A 17,659-nucleotide genomic window follows, 5' to 3' on the forward strand; every position below is an offset into this window, starting at 1 on the left:
TTGACCAATATATAGGAGTATACCTTTCTACTGAAAGAATGAATGCAACGGAGTAACTGTACGCTTCCTATTAAAGAATTCAACTCGTTTACCCAAAATTACGAGCGAAGGGCTTTAATCTTACGATGTTTGTGAAAAAATGGCATGTGCTTTTCTATGATGTCTGCAAAATGAAATCTAGTGCATTAGAACAGCTTAAGCTGCCGCGAAACCTTGGTTGGAGGAATACGACGACTGAAAAGAAGTAAAGCCGCGAAATGATCTCCTATGTCTAAGGATAGAAAGAATAAAGGCTCACTTCAACGTTACCAAGCTGTGACATGGGAAGTATGACGAGTATACTAACTCCCACCCTATTCTGAAGATTCAAGGTATTTACAGAGAAATGCTTTGTCCTGGCATAAATGGTTTCCCCTAAAGAGACTCAGGTAGAAGGTAACCCCGACTGATCCATCTTTTTGTTAAACGGCAATAAAATATTTAAGAAATGATAATAAATATCAGACTAAGAAAAATAAGGTTTTCACGTTCCCAAGCTCAATTAACATCTAACCGGTGTCTATGCCACTGCACAAATGCGAGAAACAGCTGCTCCTTGCGGACGCTTAACTCGGTGTCTTTTCTTCTGATCTCTGTCTTCCTCTAGCGCAAATTTAATAAACTATGTATACCTGTGAAATTTGGTTTTAGTGTTGGCAGCAAAAAAGAAAGCGCTTAGTGGAGTTCAGTTTTTTTAACCCTATTTTTTGTATAATGTATTCTGCGTGCCAATTTCAATGTATGTCAAGCGAGAAATGTCAACTGATGTGTTTAAATGACTACAGTTCTTTAATCTTGTTATCACTTACTGCGCACGCATTAGCTCAGTTATTGCTAAGCGTGTAGAAAGGGCAAAATGTTGAATTTCGTATTCACGCTACACGTTCATCCGCCATCTGCTAAACTTGGCACTAACCCATGTATTAGATGTAAGGTCAGCCTGGAAGGATATAACGTCATCCGAGTTAGCTGCTTGTTTGCATGGGCACGTTGCTCGAAAAGTGCGGAGATGTTATGTCATCAGACAATGTGCGCGGTTAGCTAAAGGACATCGATTAGTTAGGAAAAGCATCCTCTGAAAAAGCACCGCAAACAAGAGCCATATTGCACCACGGGAAACCTTCAACGCGACTAGGTGACTGGCTCAGAGCGGAACAAGCAAAGCTACCATGCGAGGGCTGCCCCTTTTCCACCATATAGTTAGACACAAAGGCATGCCCCACCACTAAAGACGAGCTGCATACTATACGCGAGCGTTCCCCCTCACGGATACAGTTCTGCGTTTGTCGGCTCACACGCGCGAGCCATGCTCGCTCGATAGTAACGACTCGCGGGCTAAAGGTCGCCTGTGTAAACCCTGCCCAACGAGCGATGCTCGGAAAGAAGCCTACACAGCAACCCCGAACAACGCACGAAGCGCCTTTCTTATCCATCGCGGGATGAGTGTACGATGCCCGCAGTCTCGTCTTCCTCGCGCTGTTCGAAGCAGCCGTCCGTTTCGCAAGGAGGATCAAGCGAGTTCTTTCGTCCGGGCGCCTTGCCATAGAAGCGGCTCCCATATACAAAACTTAATCCGGGCGTGCGACATCACTCGTGACGCAACTACGAGATAAGAACTGAAGAGACGGGAGGCGCGAATGGAATTCGGTGGTTGCATTAGCACTGGCGAATGCGCACGGATACAAACAAGCTTCGTGAATGGTGGTTCCATTTTCTTAGGTTTTTCTTTTTTTTTGTTTCGCTTCCACTATGGCGCACCTGCATACCGCATGCGTTTATGCGACCGCGGTTGTCACACGTATGCCTGTTGTAGGGTAAAATATTACAGATAAAGTAGGGCATGCCGAGGCACATGTATGGTGGTTGTGTTGTTCTCATTGTGACAGTGCATGGATACAATGCGCTAGAGGAGGAGAAGGAGGAATGAGACCACATGCGTGACACGTTGTTGCTGATTCCTTGTTTCTCCGTCTTCTTGCCTGTTGTGTTCACTGTTACCACGAATTACAAGCGCGGTTAAGATATACCGTCTTACAGCGTTCCGCTGAAACATGTAGCGACGGTTGCTGAAATCTAAGGATCACCTCGAGCAAAAATACCTTTCCTCCGTTTATACAATGAGGGCATCAGAAACCGTTCTAAATCAATTGCAGGTGTATACCAAACTAATTTGCTGTCCCTAACTGGGTGTTTGATAGAAGGTGGTCACAAGTGCTAACAAACGTACAACAGGAAAGTAGCAATGCACTGAGACATCTCGTTGGAAACTTACAAGTAGCGCATAGCAGGTGTCGTTCTTGATACGTAGCGTGTACGTCTTGGCATTGACAATATTGACACACAAGACGTCATTGCTCTTTGGAGTAGACCTTTGCGACTGCACGAGGTCTACACACGTCGCTTTTTGCACCTTGTGAAAAAGAACGCAATCTTCAGATGCACCTACTATGCCACCCCAGACGCTTCGCTAGAGCATGTTCATAGCATGTCCACAATATGATCACCAGCGAGTACATTTTCGAATTTTCGTAGAACACCGTGTTTTCACCGACCTTACATCATGCATGGTTGCTTTGGATAATTGTAAAGAAGCAACCATTGCAAAAAAGAAAAAAGAAACATGACCGAGAACTGGAGCAACCCACCCTGTTTATTTCCTCGAATTTTTCTTCTTAGGTGCTTGTATCTTTCGCTTATTGTGCGGGACTTGGTAAATTATGCACTAGATGGCTACTAGAGTCTCTATATGATAGCAAGCTCTATATTAGCCGAATCCCTGATACTGTCGCCGCTAACAATCAAGAAAGCAACAGAAAAGACCAATGCCTCGCACGTGCCTACATGGGGCCACCCAAGGCAACTAGACCGAGGACCACAGAGTTCTCACGATTTGCTTCTATTCGCCGTTCATTGCCCGTTCCCAGGATTCCTGCGGGGTGCCGAGGAACGTGCCCACGTTGGTTGCCTGAGTTGCGGGGTAAATTACAATTATGCAAGCGGCGTCGAGGATGCGGTGCCTTGACGTCACTTACGCTCCGCACTTATTTTCCTCTAAGGTCACCTAAATCACTTGGAGGGTGCGAGCCACATTTCCGAACACGGCACGTCAATCAGTTGCTGTGCAGTTGTTGTGCTGTGCTTGCACCCGCCAAGGGAGCGGGTGGTACGCGTGCCATGGTATGCGTGGCTCATTGATCATGTTAGATTTACTGCTATTGTGATCGCGGCACCTTTTTCGAGGCAGCTTCGCGGTTTATGCCAGCTGTGCGCTCAACTTCGCGCCGCGAAATCTGTGCGGCTCATTCGCACGGGCTACAGGCACAGGTAACTGGCACACCGCTTTAATTAACGACTTAATTGTTTTACATATTTTGTAAAGTTGATGGTAGTTTTATTTCTTCGGGGCACTGAAAAAGCGCTTACTGCGACATTAAGAAAAAAAAAGCACAACGAACTCCCTTCGGTGCTTTATTTCTTCGTTTTCCTTCCGAGATTACCCTGTCAACAATGGATATTAAAGAAAGGACGACTGAAGATTATCTTTAAAGTAATGAAAAGAAGAGAAACAAATCCAATAGAAAAGAAACAAAATTATGCATCACTGCAACAAGGGTAGCTGCTCTGATAGCAGGATGTATTGAACACGCACCAGACGTGGAAAGTAAAGAAAAATAATTCAGTTTCGTGATAAAATTGTGGGAGCAATTTGTACTCTCTCGTCATACTATGGCGACGCTCCTTAGGTTACTGCAATCGCGTTTGGGCAGCACAAAAATGAGCCGTGAAAAAAAGTAAAGGAAAAAGAGAGAAAAAGGTCATAAATGGAGGCACATTTTTGTAATCTTGCTCTGTACAGCCCACATTATCATCCAGGGATTAATTACTACGTAATTTCTTCTTGTTTATAGTCACAGTTTCCTTGTTATATAGATTCTGTTCTTTATGGGGTAAGGTTCAGAAACTGAATAAGGAATGTTGGCGAAGTGCGGAGCTGATAGGGCCCTTCACCAAGTTTCGGCATTGAAGTTAAGCAAACAAGCCTGCGCCTATAGACGACTCGCTGACGATCATGTCTACCATATATTGCGCCATTGTACGATGCAAGAACAGAACGAATATTGTTACGTGAAGCACGGGCCCTATAACGTAAAACTATTCCAATAACTTTTTATTCCGATCTCCTGACATCAAATTTACGGAACCGATGACGCAAGCATCGGGCGGGGACCTGCAGCGTTGCCTGAACAGCCCAATCAAACGCTCACCTCGTTTAAGGCAGGTCACTTTTGTTCGCTTTAAAAACAAATAACATTGCCTACATTCGGTGGTTTTTCTCATCCCATTCGCTGAGAACAGGCGAGGAGTACGCTCAAGTGGAGAAGGTTTTGATGTGGCCGAGCCATCACATTGAATATATATAACCGAATGAAGAGGGAGGTGCCAGCGTCTGCGATTGGTCCACTTTCTCTTAGCTTGCAGTGGCTTGTCTAAAGTCACGGCGGCGTACAGCGGACAGTTAAATATGCCACCAAATCCTCAGCATCTCAGCAAAGGATCTCAGCATCTCAGCATCTCAGCATCTCAGCATCAGGATCCTCAGCAAAGAAGAGTTGGCAGAGCGATGTCGTATACGTGTCGAAAGGCTCGATAATGCTATACGGCCACGAAAACGTTTTGTTATACGCAAATAAACCCATCCTCTTCGGCAGGTGCGAGTAGCCAGTGCCTAAGCGATGGGCGGTAGCCATATTCTATTCATTTCGGAACGGGGAAGTCTCCGGTTATTCAGAAAAAAATCCAGTTTTGTTCGGCATATTAATGAATCCTTAACGCGTACACGTCCTTTAACGCAATGAGTTCTCGAGGTTTTGTGACGTCGACTAACAGGCAGGGAAAGTGGGTGCAGCCTGAAACATTTTGACCAATAGCAGAGGGCAATGGGGAAAGGCGTCGAATCAGAAATAATTATTTTCATTTGTTCCGTTGAATCATGCGTAATCAGTGTGTACACGTCCTGTCAGATTAGGAGCTATCGCGGTTTTCGTGACGTCGCATGAGAAACAGGCGAAGTGGGGATGGCCCATAAAAAATATTGACCAATCGCGGATGGCTGATTGCAAAATTGAATAGAAAGTTTGGAATAGGGGCGCTAAAGCGTAAAACAATTCCAAACTTTTCTATTCCAATATCCAGCAGGGAGCGTAGACGGTTTCTTTCGGCATTGACAGAGCTCGCTATCGCTCAGGTAACGCTGCACTGAGCAGGCTAGGTCAGGCCAATAGAAGCGACGGCGCACGTGGGTATGTGCTTACGTAACACCAAGGAGGCCAGTGGTTGGGGCGTCATGAAGTTCACGAATAACTGTGGAGCACAGGTGTGATGGTATAACGAGGAGGAGGTCAGGACCATCAAAGTACCGTTACGCTGATACAATGTACTATCCTTCAGGGTGAACACACACAGAGGCGTCGCTAAGCGATGATTCCAGGCGCTCGATTATTCCTCTTAAGTAGGTATCCTGACGCGGTTCGTCGTCGGTGTTAAGCAACTGGCTCACGGAATTGAAAGACACAATCTAGGGTTAGCCAGAGTTCAGAGTTAACCATGGGGTAATGGGACAAACAATCTGCATCCTTATACAGGCTCCCTGTCTTCTATACGACCATGTAGGTGTACTCTTACAGGCGCAGTGCCCATCGAGCGAGTCTGCCTGTAGGGTCTTTCAAGGAGACGAGCCAACAGAAGGCATGGTGGCCGGAAACTACTGTGAACGGTCGGCCAAATAGATGAGTGCGAAATTTCGCAACTGCCGATACAAGATTGGGGCGCTCATGTTCTGTAATTGAGTAATTTCGCTCTAATGCTGGCCATAAGCGATGACGCAGTTCGCTCCACGTTGACGCTGGGCCAAGGTACCGCCTATTCCGTAACCACTTGTGTCAGTGCGGACTTCGGTTGGCGCTGAGGGGCCGAAGTGGGCCAAAATGGAAGGCGTTGTGAGGAGTGTGTCTAACACGGAAAAAGCCTCGGCTTGTGCAGGGCCCCAGGTAAAGGGGGTGTCTTGTTTAAGAATATCTGTGAGTGGTTTCGCAATCACTGCTAAATTCATCACAATCCGACGACAGTATGAGCAGAGCCCCACAAAGCTGCAAACATCTTTGGCAGGATTTGGCACAAGAAAGTCTTTAACCGCCCGAATTCTCTCTGGGTCAGGTTGCATTCCTAGAACATCCACAATATGGCCAAGGAGCGTAATGCGGCGACGGCCAAAGCGGCACTTTGATGAATTCAGCTGAAGTCGGGCACGGCGGAACACGCATAAAATCGCTGAGAGGCGTTCGAGGTGTGTTTCAAACCTAGGCGAAAACACAATTATGTCGTCTAAATAACACAAGCATGTATACCACTTGAACACATGAAGCAGAGAGTCCATTATTCATTCGAATGTGGCTGGAGCATTACACAGACCGAAAGGGATGACCTTGAAATGATAAAGCCCATCAGGAGTTACAAAAGCCGTTTTCTCTCGGTCAATGGGGTCCGTAACTATCTTCCAATATCCAAATCGCAGGTCGATAGAAGATAAGTAAGCGGCACCATACCGACCAACAAGGGCATCATCAATGCGTGGTAACAGGTAAGCGTCTTTCTTCGTAATGTTGTTGAGGGGCCGATAGTCCACAGAAAAGCGCCACGACCCATCATCTTTTTTCACTAAAACAACAGGGGACGCCCAGGGACTGGATGATGGCTCGATAATGTCCTTCGCAAGCATCTTGTTGACTTTCGGCTCGATGACGCTTCGCTTAGACGCAGACGCGCAGATACTCGATAGGGGCGTCGGTCAACAGGGCTGACATCAACCTGTTTGTATGCGATGCGCGACAACGGACGTCTTGCCCAAAGGCCGTTTACCGAAGTCAAAAGTGTCTCGATACGACTCGAAAATAGGCCTGAGGGAGTCAATGTGCTCAGGCGGAAGGTCATTGACGATCATGCTGCAAATTTAGCGCATGTCACTAGCTGTAGGCATAGGAGTGCTCTTCTGAGGGCATATAGTATCCATGGCAAAAGCTTTTAGCTGAAAGTCTTGCAGGGTCCAAAAGTGGGCTATGGAATGCCCCTATGGAAATACTTGCTTGATGAAACTAAAAGTCACAAGTTGAAGGCGGGTTCTATTTGCCGTAATGCTCAGGACCGTGTAGGATGCAGCGATATCGTGCGTGAGCAGGACGTCAGTATAAAGCGTCACGTAGTAGTCGCCACCTGGGACAGCTGGCGAACATGACGATTCAACATACCTCACGGTTTCAGATGGTAGGCAAGGAAAATCGCTGCAATGTAGGCGAGAGGGAAAAAGTTGGTCACTGGTTTCACAGAGGCGAAGCAGTTCAAAGTGGAGGATAGCGGCGGGGCAATCAATCACAGCGGAATGAAGCCCAAGCGTGAGGTCGCGAGGGCACTGCGCAAGGACCGTAAAAATAGCCATCAGGTGACGAGCAACGGTAACTCTAGCTGTGCACATCTCAACAATAGCCACCGTCACACCTTCAGCGACACCTACGGCTCGGGTCGTGGGAGGTGTGAGGATTTTCTTAATGCGACGATGAAAACTTGCACTCATGACAGAGACATGCACCCTAGTATCAACCAAAGCTCTGACAGGGACGCCGCCGACGTGGACTTTGAGAATAATCTGGTGGGTACGTAAGGGCAGCTGAGGATTTTGGGTCAAGGTCGACAGTGCAGCTTCACCTCCACAAGCTGCGCAGTCTAGTTTTCCGGCGAAAAGCGACGGCTAAAGTACCGCTAAGGAGAGCAGCGGTGAGTCAGTGAATGAGATGGACGACGATGCGGCAGAGTCGACTGGGTGTAGCGGGCACCTTCCTCATGGACAATGAGTACTGAGGATTTGGTGCGAGGGGGACAGTGGCTTGTTGCCGTACGGAAGAGACCAGAGTAAGCGGGAAATTGGCTATGGGACTAAGAGGACCACTGGCTGCGGCAATAGCGAGCAATGTGACCAGCTTGGCTTTAGCGGAAACATGCAGGCCTATTATCGGCTGTTCTCCATTCCGACGGGCTTCTGGAACGATGACGCGCGTACGGTCCGTGAAGAGGCCTGCCCGCGGAGACTAGGGCGGCGCCAGGAGTGTTCATGCTGCGGACAGTAGAGCAGAGACCGAGGTTCGCAAATTGCCGGCGAACAACGGTCTGGATCAATGAAACATCCGGCTTCGAGGTGTCCGATACCATGGGTTTATAAGAAGCCGGATTGGCAGCCTCAAGTTCTCGGTGGACGGTGCGCGTCATGTCGTCGGATGTGCATGGTCCACAAGGAGTTGCCTCGCAGGACGACGCTGCAGCGGTATTCGGCAGACGTTCGGGCCTAGGTGAGATGCGCCGGCAGTTCGCTTGCGCTAGACGACGGCACTCTTTAATCAAACTGTCTAGATTGAACGCGTTGTCCGCAATACCCTTCAAAAGGTGGGTGATCTTGTCAGCTTCGGACATCTTCTGGTCAGCTTGTAGAAAAAAGGCCAGCACGTCCTGTCTGTACAAGTAAGGCTCAGTCGGCGTCTAGGTACTTACTGCCAGTTGGTTCTTGGCGGCAAGCTGTCGACCAAAAGGGTTTCCGAAAACGTCGCGGAGCTGCTGCTTGAACGTGTCCCGTCTGGTGATATCGTCCTCGTGGGTCCGAAATGAGACGTGTGAGGTGCCGCCGAGGTAAAATATGATGTTTGCCAGAATTATAAGTGTATACCAGCCATTCTGTTTGCTGACTCACTCGTTCATGCTGAACCACTCATCCACGTCAATGCTGTTCACCGCGGAAAAAGACCCATGATCGCGGAGCTCTGCGAGAGCGATAAACTGGGTAGCGGTCACAGGCGTAGCTGGCGTCGACGTGTCATCACATGGAGGCATGGCGGTAGATTCGAGATGGCGTCCGCTGCAAAGCTCCGTCGTCAGAAGTACCTAGCACCTCCACCAAATAAATGCTACGTGAAAGAACAACAGCGAAACTATTTACAGGGTGCATATTTACAAGGGGAGCAAGCACTGGCCAGCATGGAAGCCAGAGCATTAAGCAAGGTCCATCATCGCCATCACATGAGCAGTGGCCGCTTATGGGTACGTCCCCCTGAATCCAATAAACACCATCGTCTTCTAGTAGCACGTTGCAATAGTCAAACAATACGCCGCGTGCTTTTTTTTTTTCTCAGAGCAGCCAGTCTCAACGCCATCAAAGGCAATAGATGTTACTGGTTTCGCCCTATCATGCCACAGGTCCCGCCCGCAACATCAGACATCGGGACACCCGGTGTAAGGCACAAATAGCCACCAGCAATGCGGACAATACGGGAATCTACATGATGTGAAGAGTGCACCAGAATGCCCCCGGAAATGCGAAGACGGAAAGGAAGTGGGGCTCAAGACGTAAACGTGACGCCGGCTTCGGACGTGATGCTAGAGAAACGCGCTTGCATACGCTGGTTGAGGCTATGGCATAGTGCCTCTGCTGCTAGGAGGGTAGCGCGCCACCTCGTGCCTCTTCGCTCCACCACATCGCCGCACTTGATTAGCTTCTGACTAGGATATTATAATTTTTCGAAAAACACCTCGCGGTGAAAAAGTACAACTCATCCATGGAGAGTCTTTACAGCTTCCTGTGTAGGGCGGTGGAAAGAGCTATAATATTCCGAAGTGCCTGTAATCGCATCCCGACTGGGTTGATGGTACGCGAATTCTACATAATGTACAGAATGCGCAACTGCCGTTGTGTTGGTAATTTTAGCGCTGACTTCTTGGCCTGCATTAACGTGCTCGTGAGCACGCTTCCAAATTTTCCGTCGCATGATATGTTTCGAACTCGAGATTTTGACTTCATGCAAGGCCACTAATGGACGAACGTGCACATGCGACCGGTGGCATCGCCTGGTTTCGTTTCTGCAAAGTACTCGAAGGAAAGCGTCGTTAAGAACTTTATGGGACCCCATCTAAAAGCTAAATTTTTTTCTTCTCTCAACAGCCAGTCGCCTAAAATGATAAAATCATCGCCACTTGCCAATCGAGAGAGAGAAAGAGACAGAGAGAGAGAGAGAGTCCACTTTTATTGATGCCAGCAATCACGGGGGGCGGACGCATCCTCCTTCCGCCTAGGAGATAGCCGAGATCCCCGGTGTCTCAGCGTCTGCCTCGGCTAGCCGACCTGCCCAGACTTGGGCGGCTTGCCTGAACATTTAATAACGAAAATAATAACACATTTAAGAACACGCGCTCTTGTGCGGACTAGCCGTTGTCTATGGAACATGTCTATGAATTCATTTTTTCCGTTATTAAATGTTCGTGCAAGCCGCCCCTGGTCTCGTTGGTCTGAGCTGAGCACACAGGGTCTCCCACTGTTGCCGGTTTCTATTTCGCGGCTCTCGAAAGCAGACGTCTACGAGCATAATCATAAAATACATGGCAGATCCGCCCTACCCTTACACAATTCACATTACATATTTACATAATTTACATAATTTATAGGATTGCCCTGGATAGAACCTGCTGCAGGCCACCGCAATAGCCTACATGTTTGCTAGGCCACCGCCGGTTTTTTGGTTAGCTCGGTATGAGCTGACAGGCATCGGGCCCGCCCCGGCCGATAGCAATCGGTAATTTCTTTGTGGCAGACGATGTGGTCTCCTCTCGATCCCAGATATGGGCAGCTCATCTTTTGTAATAGCTTTTGTAATTGCTCATCGTATTCCCACTGAATTATTAATCAGATTGTATTTTTATGTTATATTTTTTCTCTTGTAATACTTACTGTCAGAATTTACCTGTAACCCATTCCCCTCTGTAAAGTCTTCACAAGCCTTGAGGGTATCATAAGTGAAATGAAATGAAATTTGTTCGGCGAGTAAGCCCTCGAGTTACGCGGTGAGCCGCCTGGTTGCCGGGGAGAGAGGAGTGCGCGGGCGCCCATATAATTTGGCTCGCCCCGCGATGGTGGGCGAGCCTTATATGCCTTATAACCTTATATATAAACCTTATATATAAACCTTATATATAAACCTCATATATAAACCTTATATGCCTCAGCGGTCAGTCGATCTAGAGCGAAAACGCGTCGACGACACGAAAGGTACTCCCACAAATGTTCGTGCTTCGACTCCCAGCAAAGGTCGAAGGTTCGCAAACTTTTGCTTGCGAACCCTCGACCTTCGCTGGGAGTCGAACCACGACCATCTTTGGGAGTCGAACCAATGACCTTTGGTGTTAATGAAGGTGAAGTTAAGATAGAGTTAACGCCAGCAATCACGCGGCCGGACGCAGCCTCCCTCCGCATAGCAGACGGCCGAAATCCCCTGTGTCTCAGCGTCTGCCTCGGCTCTCGCACCCACGACTTTTGGTGTTAATGAAGGCGACGTTAATTCAGGCAGAGTTAATTAAGACAGAATTAAGGCACTCGAACCCACAATCTTTGGTCGGAGTCGAGCCGTCGGCCTTTCGTAGAAGTCCAACCCGCCACTCTTAGGGGTAATTAATGCGAAGTTAATTGAATCACATGTAATTAAGATAAAGACAATTAAGACACTCGAACCCACTATCTTAGGTGGGATTTGAACCCACGGCCTCTGGTGTTAATGAAGGTCAATTTAATTAACGTACGTCTAATTAAGATGGAGTTAATTAAGGCACTCGAACCCACGACCTTGGGTGGGAGCCGAACCCCCGACCTTTGGAATTAAGAGGCATGAGTAAGCGAAGTACGCTAAGTGAATTAAGGGTGATGACCAACCGAATTAAGAGGATGAGTAAGCGAATTAAGAAGGACAGTAAGCGTAGTAGACTGAGGGAATTAAGGGCGATATTGATGAAAACGAGAACAAGGTAAAAGCGGGAGCCAACGTTTCGACCAGTGGAATTCTTTTAGAAGGGGGATGTGTACTTCATGTGTCCGTCTGTAATGCATCAGCACTTCGACTTTCGCCTTCAAGCAATCTTAGCGCTAACATAATAGACCCTCTGAATTTTTATTTAGAATCTTGAGCGCCACTGGCGACATTCGTTCTTTCGCGAAATTATGAACTGCGATCTTTTAGTCGCTTATGGTAATCCTAGCTTTGGTGGAGGCAACCGCTAATGCTATGACGGCTTTCTCCGCAACTTCGGGGTTGTCCGTTTTCACGGTTCCGTTCGCGAGGAGTTTTCCGTCCACGTCTACCGCTATATCCCCTTGCATCCTCTATATTCCGCCGTGTCCACGTATGCCACGCCTTCTGCGTCATCTTATTCGCCTCACTCCGCCTCACATGTTGCGCAAGCGCCCCAGCACACAAGGCAACCACAGGGCAATTCAGGAACGTAAAGTCGATGCAGTCGCACGGGAGTTCTTGACGTTGTCCCCTTTCATCAATCAGTGGCCTCTCCGTGACGGTCAGCTTGCCCCGGGAAGCCTGGCCTTCACGTTTGTTACCCCGTCTACAGATTCCGGTGGTCGTTGTCACTTTGAGAGGAGCTTCTTTGTTGACCTATCAACAGTGAGCGCCAGGGCTGCGTTGAAGCCTGGATGGGCGCTGCTGAAGGGGGCTGCCTCGTGGTAAGCACCTCAGGAATGCTTTTTGCCGTTTTGAGACATAACAACCCCTTAAACCAGCCATGAATCTATATCGAGTCAAACTTTCCGCCGTATCCCGAAACATCAATAATTAAATAGACACTTTTCCCAACGCGGATGTGCATTTTCTCGCATTACGCACTTTGTCATCATGCTTGTGCCAGTTATTGCTGCTCAAATGAAGACGAATCACGAGCTACACAGACTGCTTCGGACTCTTTTGTTAGGTGGTATATTATCATGAAAGCCATGTCTATGTTTTCCATCTCAATAAAACAGAAATTTCGCACATGCACGCTAAGTGCAACAGTGACTTTGCGGAAGTTAGCTTGGCAATCTTTTTTGCGGCGAAGCTAGCTTTGGGATCACAAAACAAGTGACGTAATATTTCTCAAATACAAGACAAACTTCAAATAAAAATTATAAAGAAACTTTGGAATTCTGAGTACTGACGTTTCTGTTATGCTGGTATGTGGCGACATAAACTTTATTAATACTTATGCAAGCAATGCGATTAAGGAAATGAGGCATAAAATGCGCCTAAAATTCTGCATACCTAAGGGGTTGCCGCTCATCTGTATCTTCTGTAAGAAATCCTCTGCTGGGAACAAAAAAAAAATTAATTCCGATGTTTTACTAGCCAAAACCACGACCTGATTATGAGGCACGCTATAAGGGGGGGGGGGGGGTGGGGGGGACGACGACGACGACTCCAGAATAAATTTGACCACCTGGGGATATTTAATCCCCATCTGGTCAAATTCTCAGGCAGATGATGTGAGAATTCTCTGTACAAACTATAACAAACTTCTCAGATTTTAAACACTTATTGTACCCCTGCAGGGAAAAGCGCTCTTTGCCAATCGAGAAAAATTGAAGTAACTATTAGTAGTCTTCACTGTCGCACACCTTCTTTAAATTTTTTCTTATACAGGCCTGGTCTGGCACGCTCACAGATTTGTCATGTGTATAGGGAAGACGAGATCATACACCATTTTTTAATTACTTGTCCATGAATTATTAACCTAACCCTAGAAACACCACTCCGTTTTCTTGGGTTGGATTTAACTGTTCAAAATGTGCCTTCTTTAGGTGCCTCTTGGGCGTAGCAACAGGAAGGTTAGCGCTGTCATCCAAGATTGTCTTTTATGACCAATGAGATTTAAATTCTGAATGCAAATTTTTTCAGCCTTCTTTTCTTTCACCAAAATTGAAGTTGAATTGTTTTACTTTATGGTCATGGTAGAATTTTCAGTTTCATAAAATAATGCAGGCTCTGCAATCTCTATCTTTCGATTATAACTTGCCTATTATAAAATTTTCACTTATTTTACACCTTACTAATAACCTATCCGATTCTTGGTCAATCCCCCAGAGTGGGTACGTGCCAGTAGATCACAAGGATCTACATTTGCATACATCTACATCTTTAACTTGCACCCAATGCAAGGTCCACGGGCACTTTTGCACGTCGCCCCTATCAAAACGCGGCCGCCACGTCCGGCGTCTGATCTCGCGACCTACGGCGTTGCGCTTCTAAAAGCGCAACGCCGTAGCCTCTAAACCACCACGGCATGTCTTCTGTTGTGAACTCTGAGGCATCATTGGGCTCAGTGCGTGAATCAAAATTGCTTAGAATAGTTCGCACGTAATTAATACACTCTGCAGCACATAACACTTAGGAGACATTCTCATGTGTCTATGCAGGTAGGTCGCCCCGCGAGCACTCACGTAAAAGTGGGCGGGACTCACTGCTATATCAATGTCTTGCGGTTGCTCTGTGCATGAGTCATAAATAGGACCCATTGTGTAAAGACACAAGTCATTACGCCTTAACATATAATACAAGGTGCACTCGTGGATTGCACCAGAACAGAACTCGCGCTGCCTGAACCTCTACTACATTAGAAGACACTACTACATTGATTCTACATTGATTAGAAGACACTTCATCTTGAAGAAAAGACCAAACTTTATTCGAACAGTGCAGACACGTTAGCGGGGCACAGCTTGACACACAACCGTACTTGGCCACAACCGTACTACATCAGCACACAGCGCAATCCCGACTCCTCCGAAGAACCGGTCGAAGGAGCACATGGCTCGGCATCGGAAGTTGTGGAATGGCTTGAAGTACTAATCCCGTTGTCTGAGTCAGGTTCCGTGAAGATTCGCCTCCTGCACCTTTTGTACTTTCTTTCTGTACTCTTCGGGTTTCTCGGCGTTCTAGCAGATCCAGATGGAGTATCTTGGAACTTTCCTTTGACACTTGAGGTGTTTTCAGTGGTCTTCCTGTTTGTCCAAGCCTGTGGAGTTTTCTTGCCCTGACTGACGGGCGTGCTTGTGCGCAAGCAACATCGAACGTTTGACTTTCTCATGCCAAATATTGGGCTTCCACGAGACTCAGTCCCAACCAAGTCGAAGTGTACGGAAAGCCGCTTGCTTTTGGGTGTTCTATAGTTTTCCACCCTTTTCTTTTCGCTTTGAGTGGCACGTGATGTTGACTGTCGAAGGCTTTCTCTCTTGGTCCAAAATATGTCAGTCTCGAGGCGCGACGACGTGATGGACGGCGATTGGGGCGTCGTGGACCTAGCTTTGCTCCCACCGTTGTCGCAGGGACGCCTTGCCTTTACACCCGTAGCGTTCTTCATTTTGCCGTCGCTGTTGACCGAGGACTCGTTAATCGGTCGACGTCGCTTTCTGGAACTTTGCTCCCTGCCTTTGCTTGACGAAGAGGGGCCAGGTGTCCTTGCGTTGGCCTCACTGTTGGACGGGGTAAATGCGTCCTGAGCAGGTCGCCTCCCAGACCTCCTGGCTTGGGGCATGCGGACGGTAGGCTCACTCGGTGGCGCCAGCCCGGCAGATGACGTCGCCTTTGTGCTGGCCTCCATCAGCGCGAGTTTTTTTGCCTGACTCCGCGTGAGCATACGCGAGGTTGATGGAACGCTCACCTGCGTCGGCGTCTTGAATCGTCCCGACGGCATCTTGGTTCTCTTTGGGGGTAGCGCCTTGTATCGACCTTCTTCACTGCTCGGTGTGCCGACGGACGACCTTCACAACTGCTCAACCCAGGCTAGGCGACAGGGTCCACGCAGTGCTGTCGTCAACCAAGGGGACGTCGTGCTGGTCACCGAAGAACACTGGGCAGCCGCTCGTCCGTGGAAGTCCGACCGTTCGAGCAGCGTCCGCGAGCGCCTCTGGGCATGCAGCTCGTGCACTCGCGCACTCGCGCACTTCTTCGTCGACACGTGGCGTTCTCTTGCAGGTATGATGGTGATAGCGGTCGTTCTTGCTTGTTTTCTCCCGAAAACATGTCGCTTTCCCTCTACGATGAATTGGACAACATGTCGGTCGTTAGAGGCGGTGGTGGAAGCAAACTTAAAGGAGAAAATAAGGCAAATAAAAGTGAAAATTATACCGGTAATAATTAAACAAACTGTAATTAAAGAAAGTATAATTAACAAAGAGGCATATTAGTGAGATAAATTTATTGTTTACACAATTACAGCCGATTTGGCGGTCATAATTTCATTTATAATGTAATCAGTAATATCGAAAAAAATATCTAATTGACCTTCCTGGAAATTAACATGGGATCTACTTTCTTTGTAAGATAGCCACCAATCGCCAGGCAAACGCTGCCGTCTGATCAAGAGAATACTATGAAAAAAGTTGCTGTTTCACCTACGACGATAATTATTGACAGTGATGGTAAACTATTACCGAAATGCACGAACTAATGCTCACAGTTTTATCCGGCGCATTATTGCATAAAGTTTCGCTTACTACTGAAACAGCATTACCTAATATCACTACATGCCCACCGGCGGGATTAAGAGCACAAATCAAGTGCAGTGAACGCTTCTGCTGCCTTTCCCTTCATCGCGTGTCCGAAACGTGATCTTACGCGACTCGCTGCACTAGGCGCGTGTGAAGGCACTGCACATGCAATCACTAGCCATCTCAGCTCGGACGACTTTGCCCCTGACGGCAGTTACCTCCAGGATAGGTGCGCAGTGGCCCACGGCTATACTAGAGGAGCAGACGTGCGCTCGCCTGCCGCACCCCTTGCCCCCTTGACGCGCTCTTGATCACGGTGCCGCGCACCCCCCTCTCCTTGCACGCGCAAGAAGACGGCGCGCATCAAGCCATCGTCTTTATCCGCTCAACCTTGCACGCTTCCCCTCGCACCCGCAGCATACGCCATGCGGGACGCGATGGGACCTTATCGCACTTGGAATTCACACGCAACATCATGGCGAGGCCAACAGCAACGGCGAAAATTTGCCTGGGGTGTCCATCCTCTCAATACAATTAATAGACTCCAGCGAAAACAAAGAAAGGGAATAGAAAATAACGAAACTTAGCCTGTGGAGCAACATTACTTTTGGTCTTCAACAAGGTCGAGTTGTCTTTAAAAAATTGGCCACCCATATTTAAAACACTGACACCAACGCAACAACTCTTTCTAGCCATGAAAACAACACCCCGTTGCTCACACTTTTCGTCTTCCTGCTAGGAGCAAAGGAATAGCCAACCTGAAATTCATGCACTTGACCAACATTTTATCGCTCCTTTTCCTCGTTTCTGTGCGCCACATAGAGTCGCTAGCTGTGACTGACCGTTGACGATTATGTCACCGAACGACGTCGCCCACAGTAACGTGTTCGTCAACCTTTGCAAGCTAATGAGACCTGCGCCCCATTGCAAGAACTACTGTTTCCACCCAAAAGAAGAAGAAATGGCTGACGATTGCAAAATCCCAACCGCAGAACCACGTATTTCAAAATAGCAGCATGCGGCATATCACAAAACAGTCAAACCGTTGCGAGGTGCGAGGCGTCGCGTCGAACAAAACCTAGAATGTTTGTTCTAGCCATAAGACGTAAGTGTCAGCGAGCGTGGTAGGTCAGCAAGTCGACCTGTCAATACCAAACGTGTCTCAGGCGCCCAGTCTGCCATCGCATTGCACTGTTTGTTTTGCCTCAGTGCTACGTATGCTCCAAAAAC

This window comes from Dermacentor albipictus, chromosome 1 (assembly GCF_038994185.2).
Source record: "Dermacentor albipictus isolate Rhodes 1998 colony chromosome 1, USDA_Dalb.pri_finalv2, whole genome shotgun sequence".
Lineage (NCBI taxonomy): Eukaryota > Metazoa > Arthropoda > Arachnida > Ixodida > Ixodidae > Dermacentor > Dermacentor albipictus.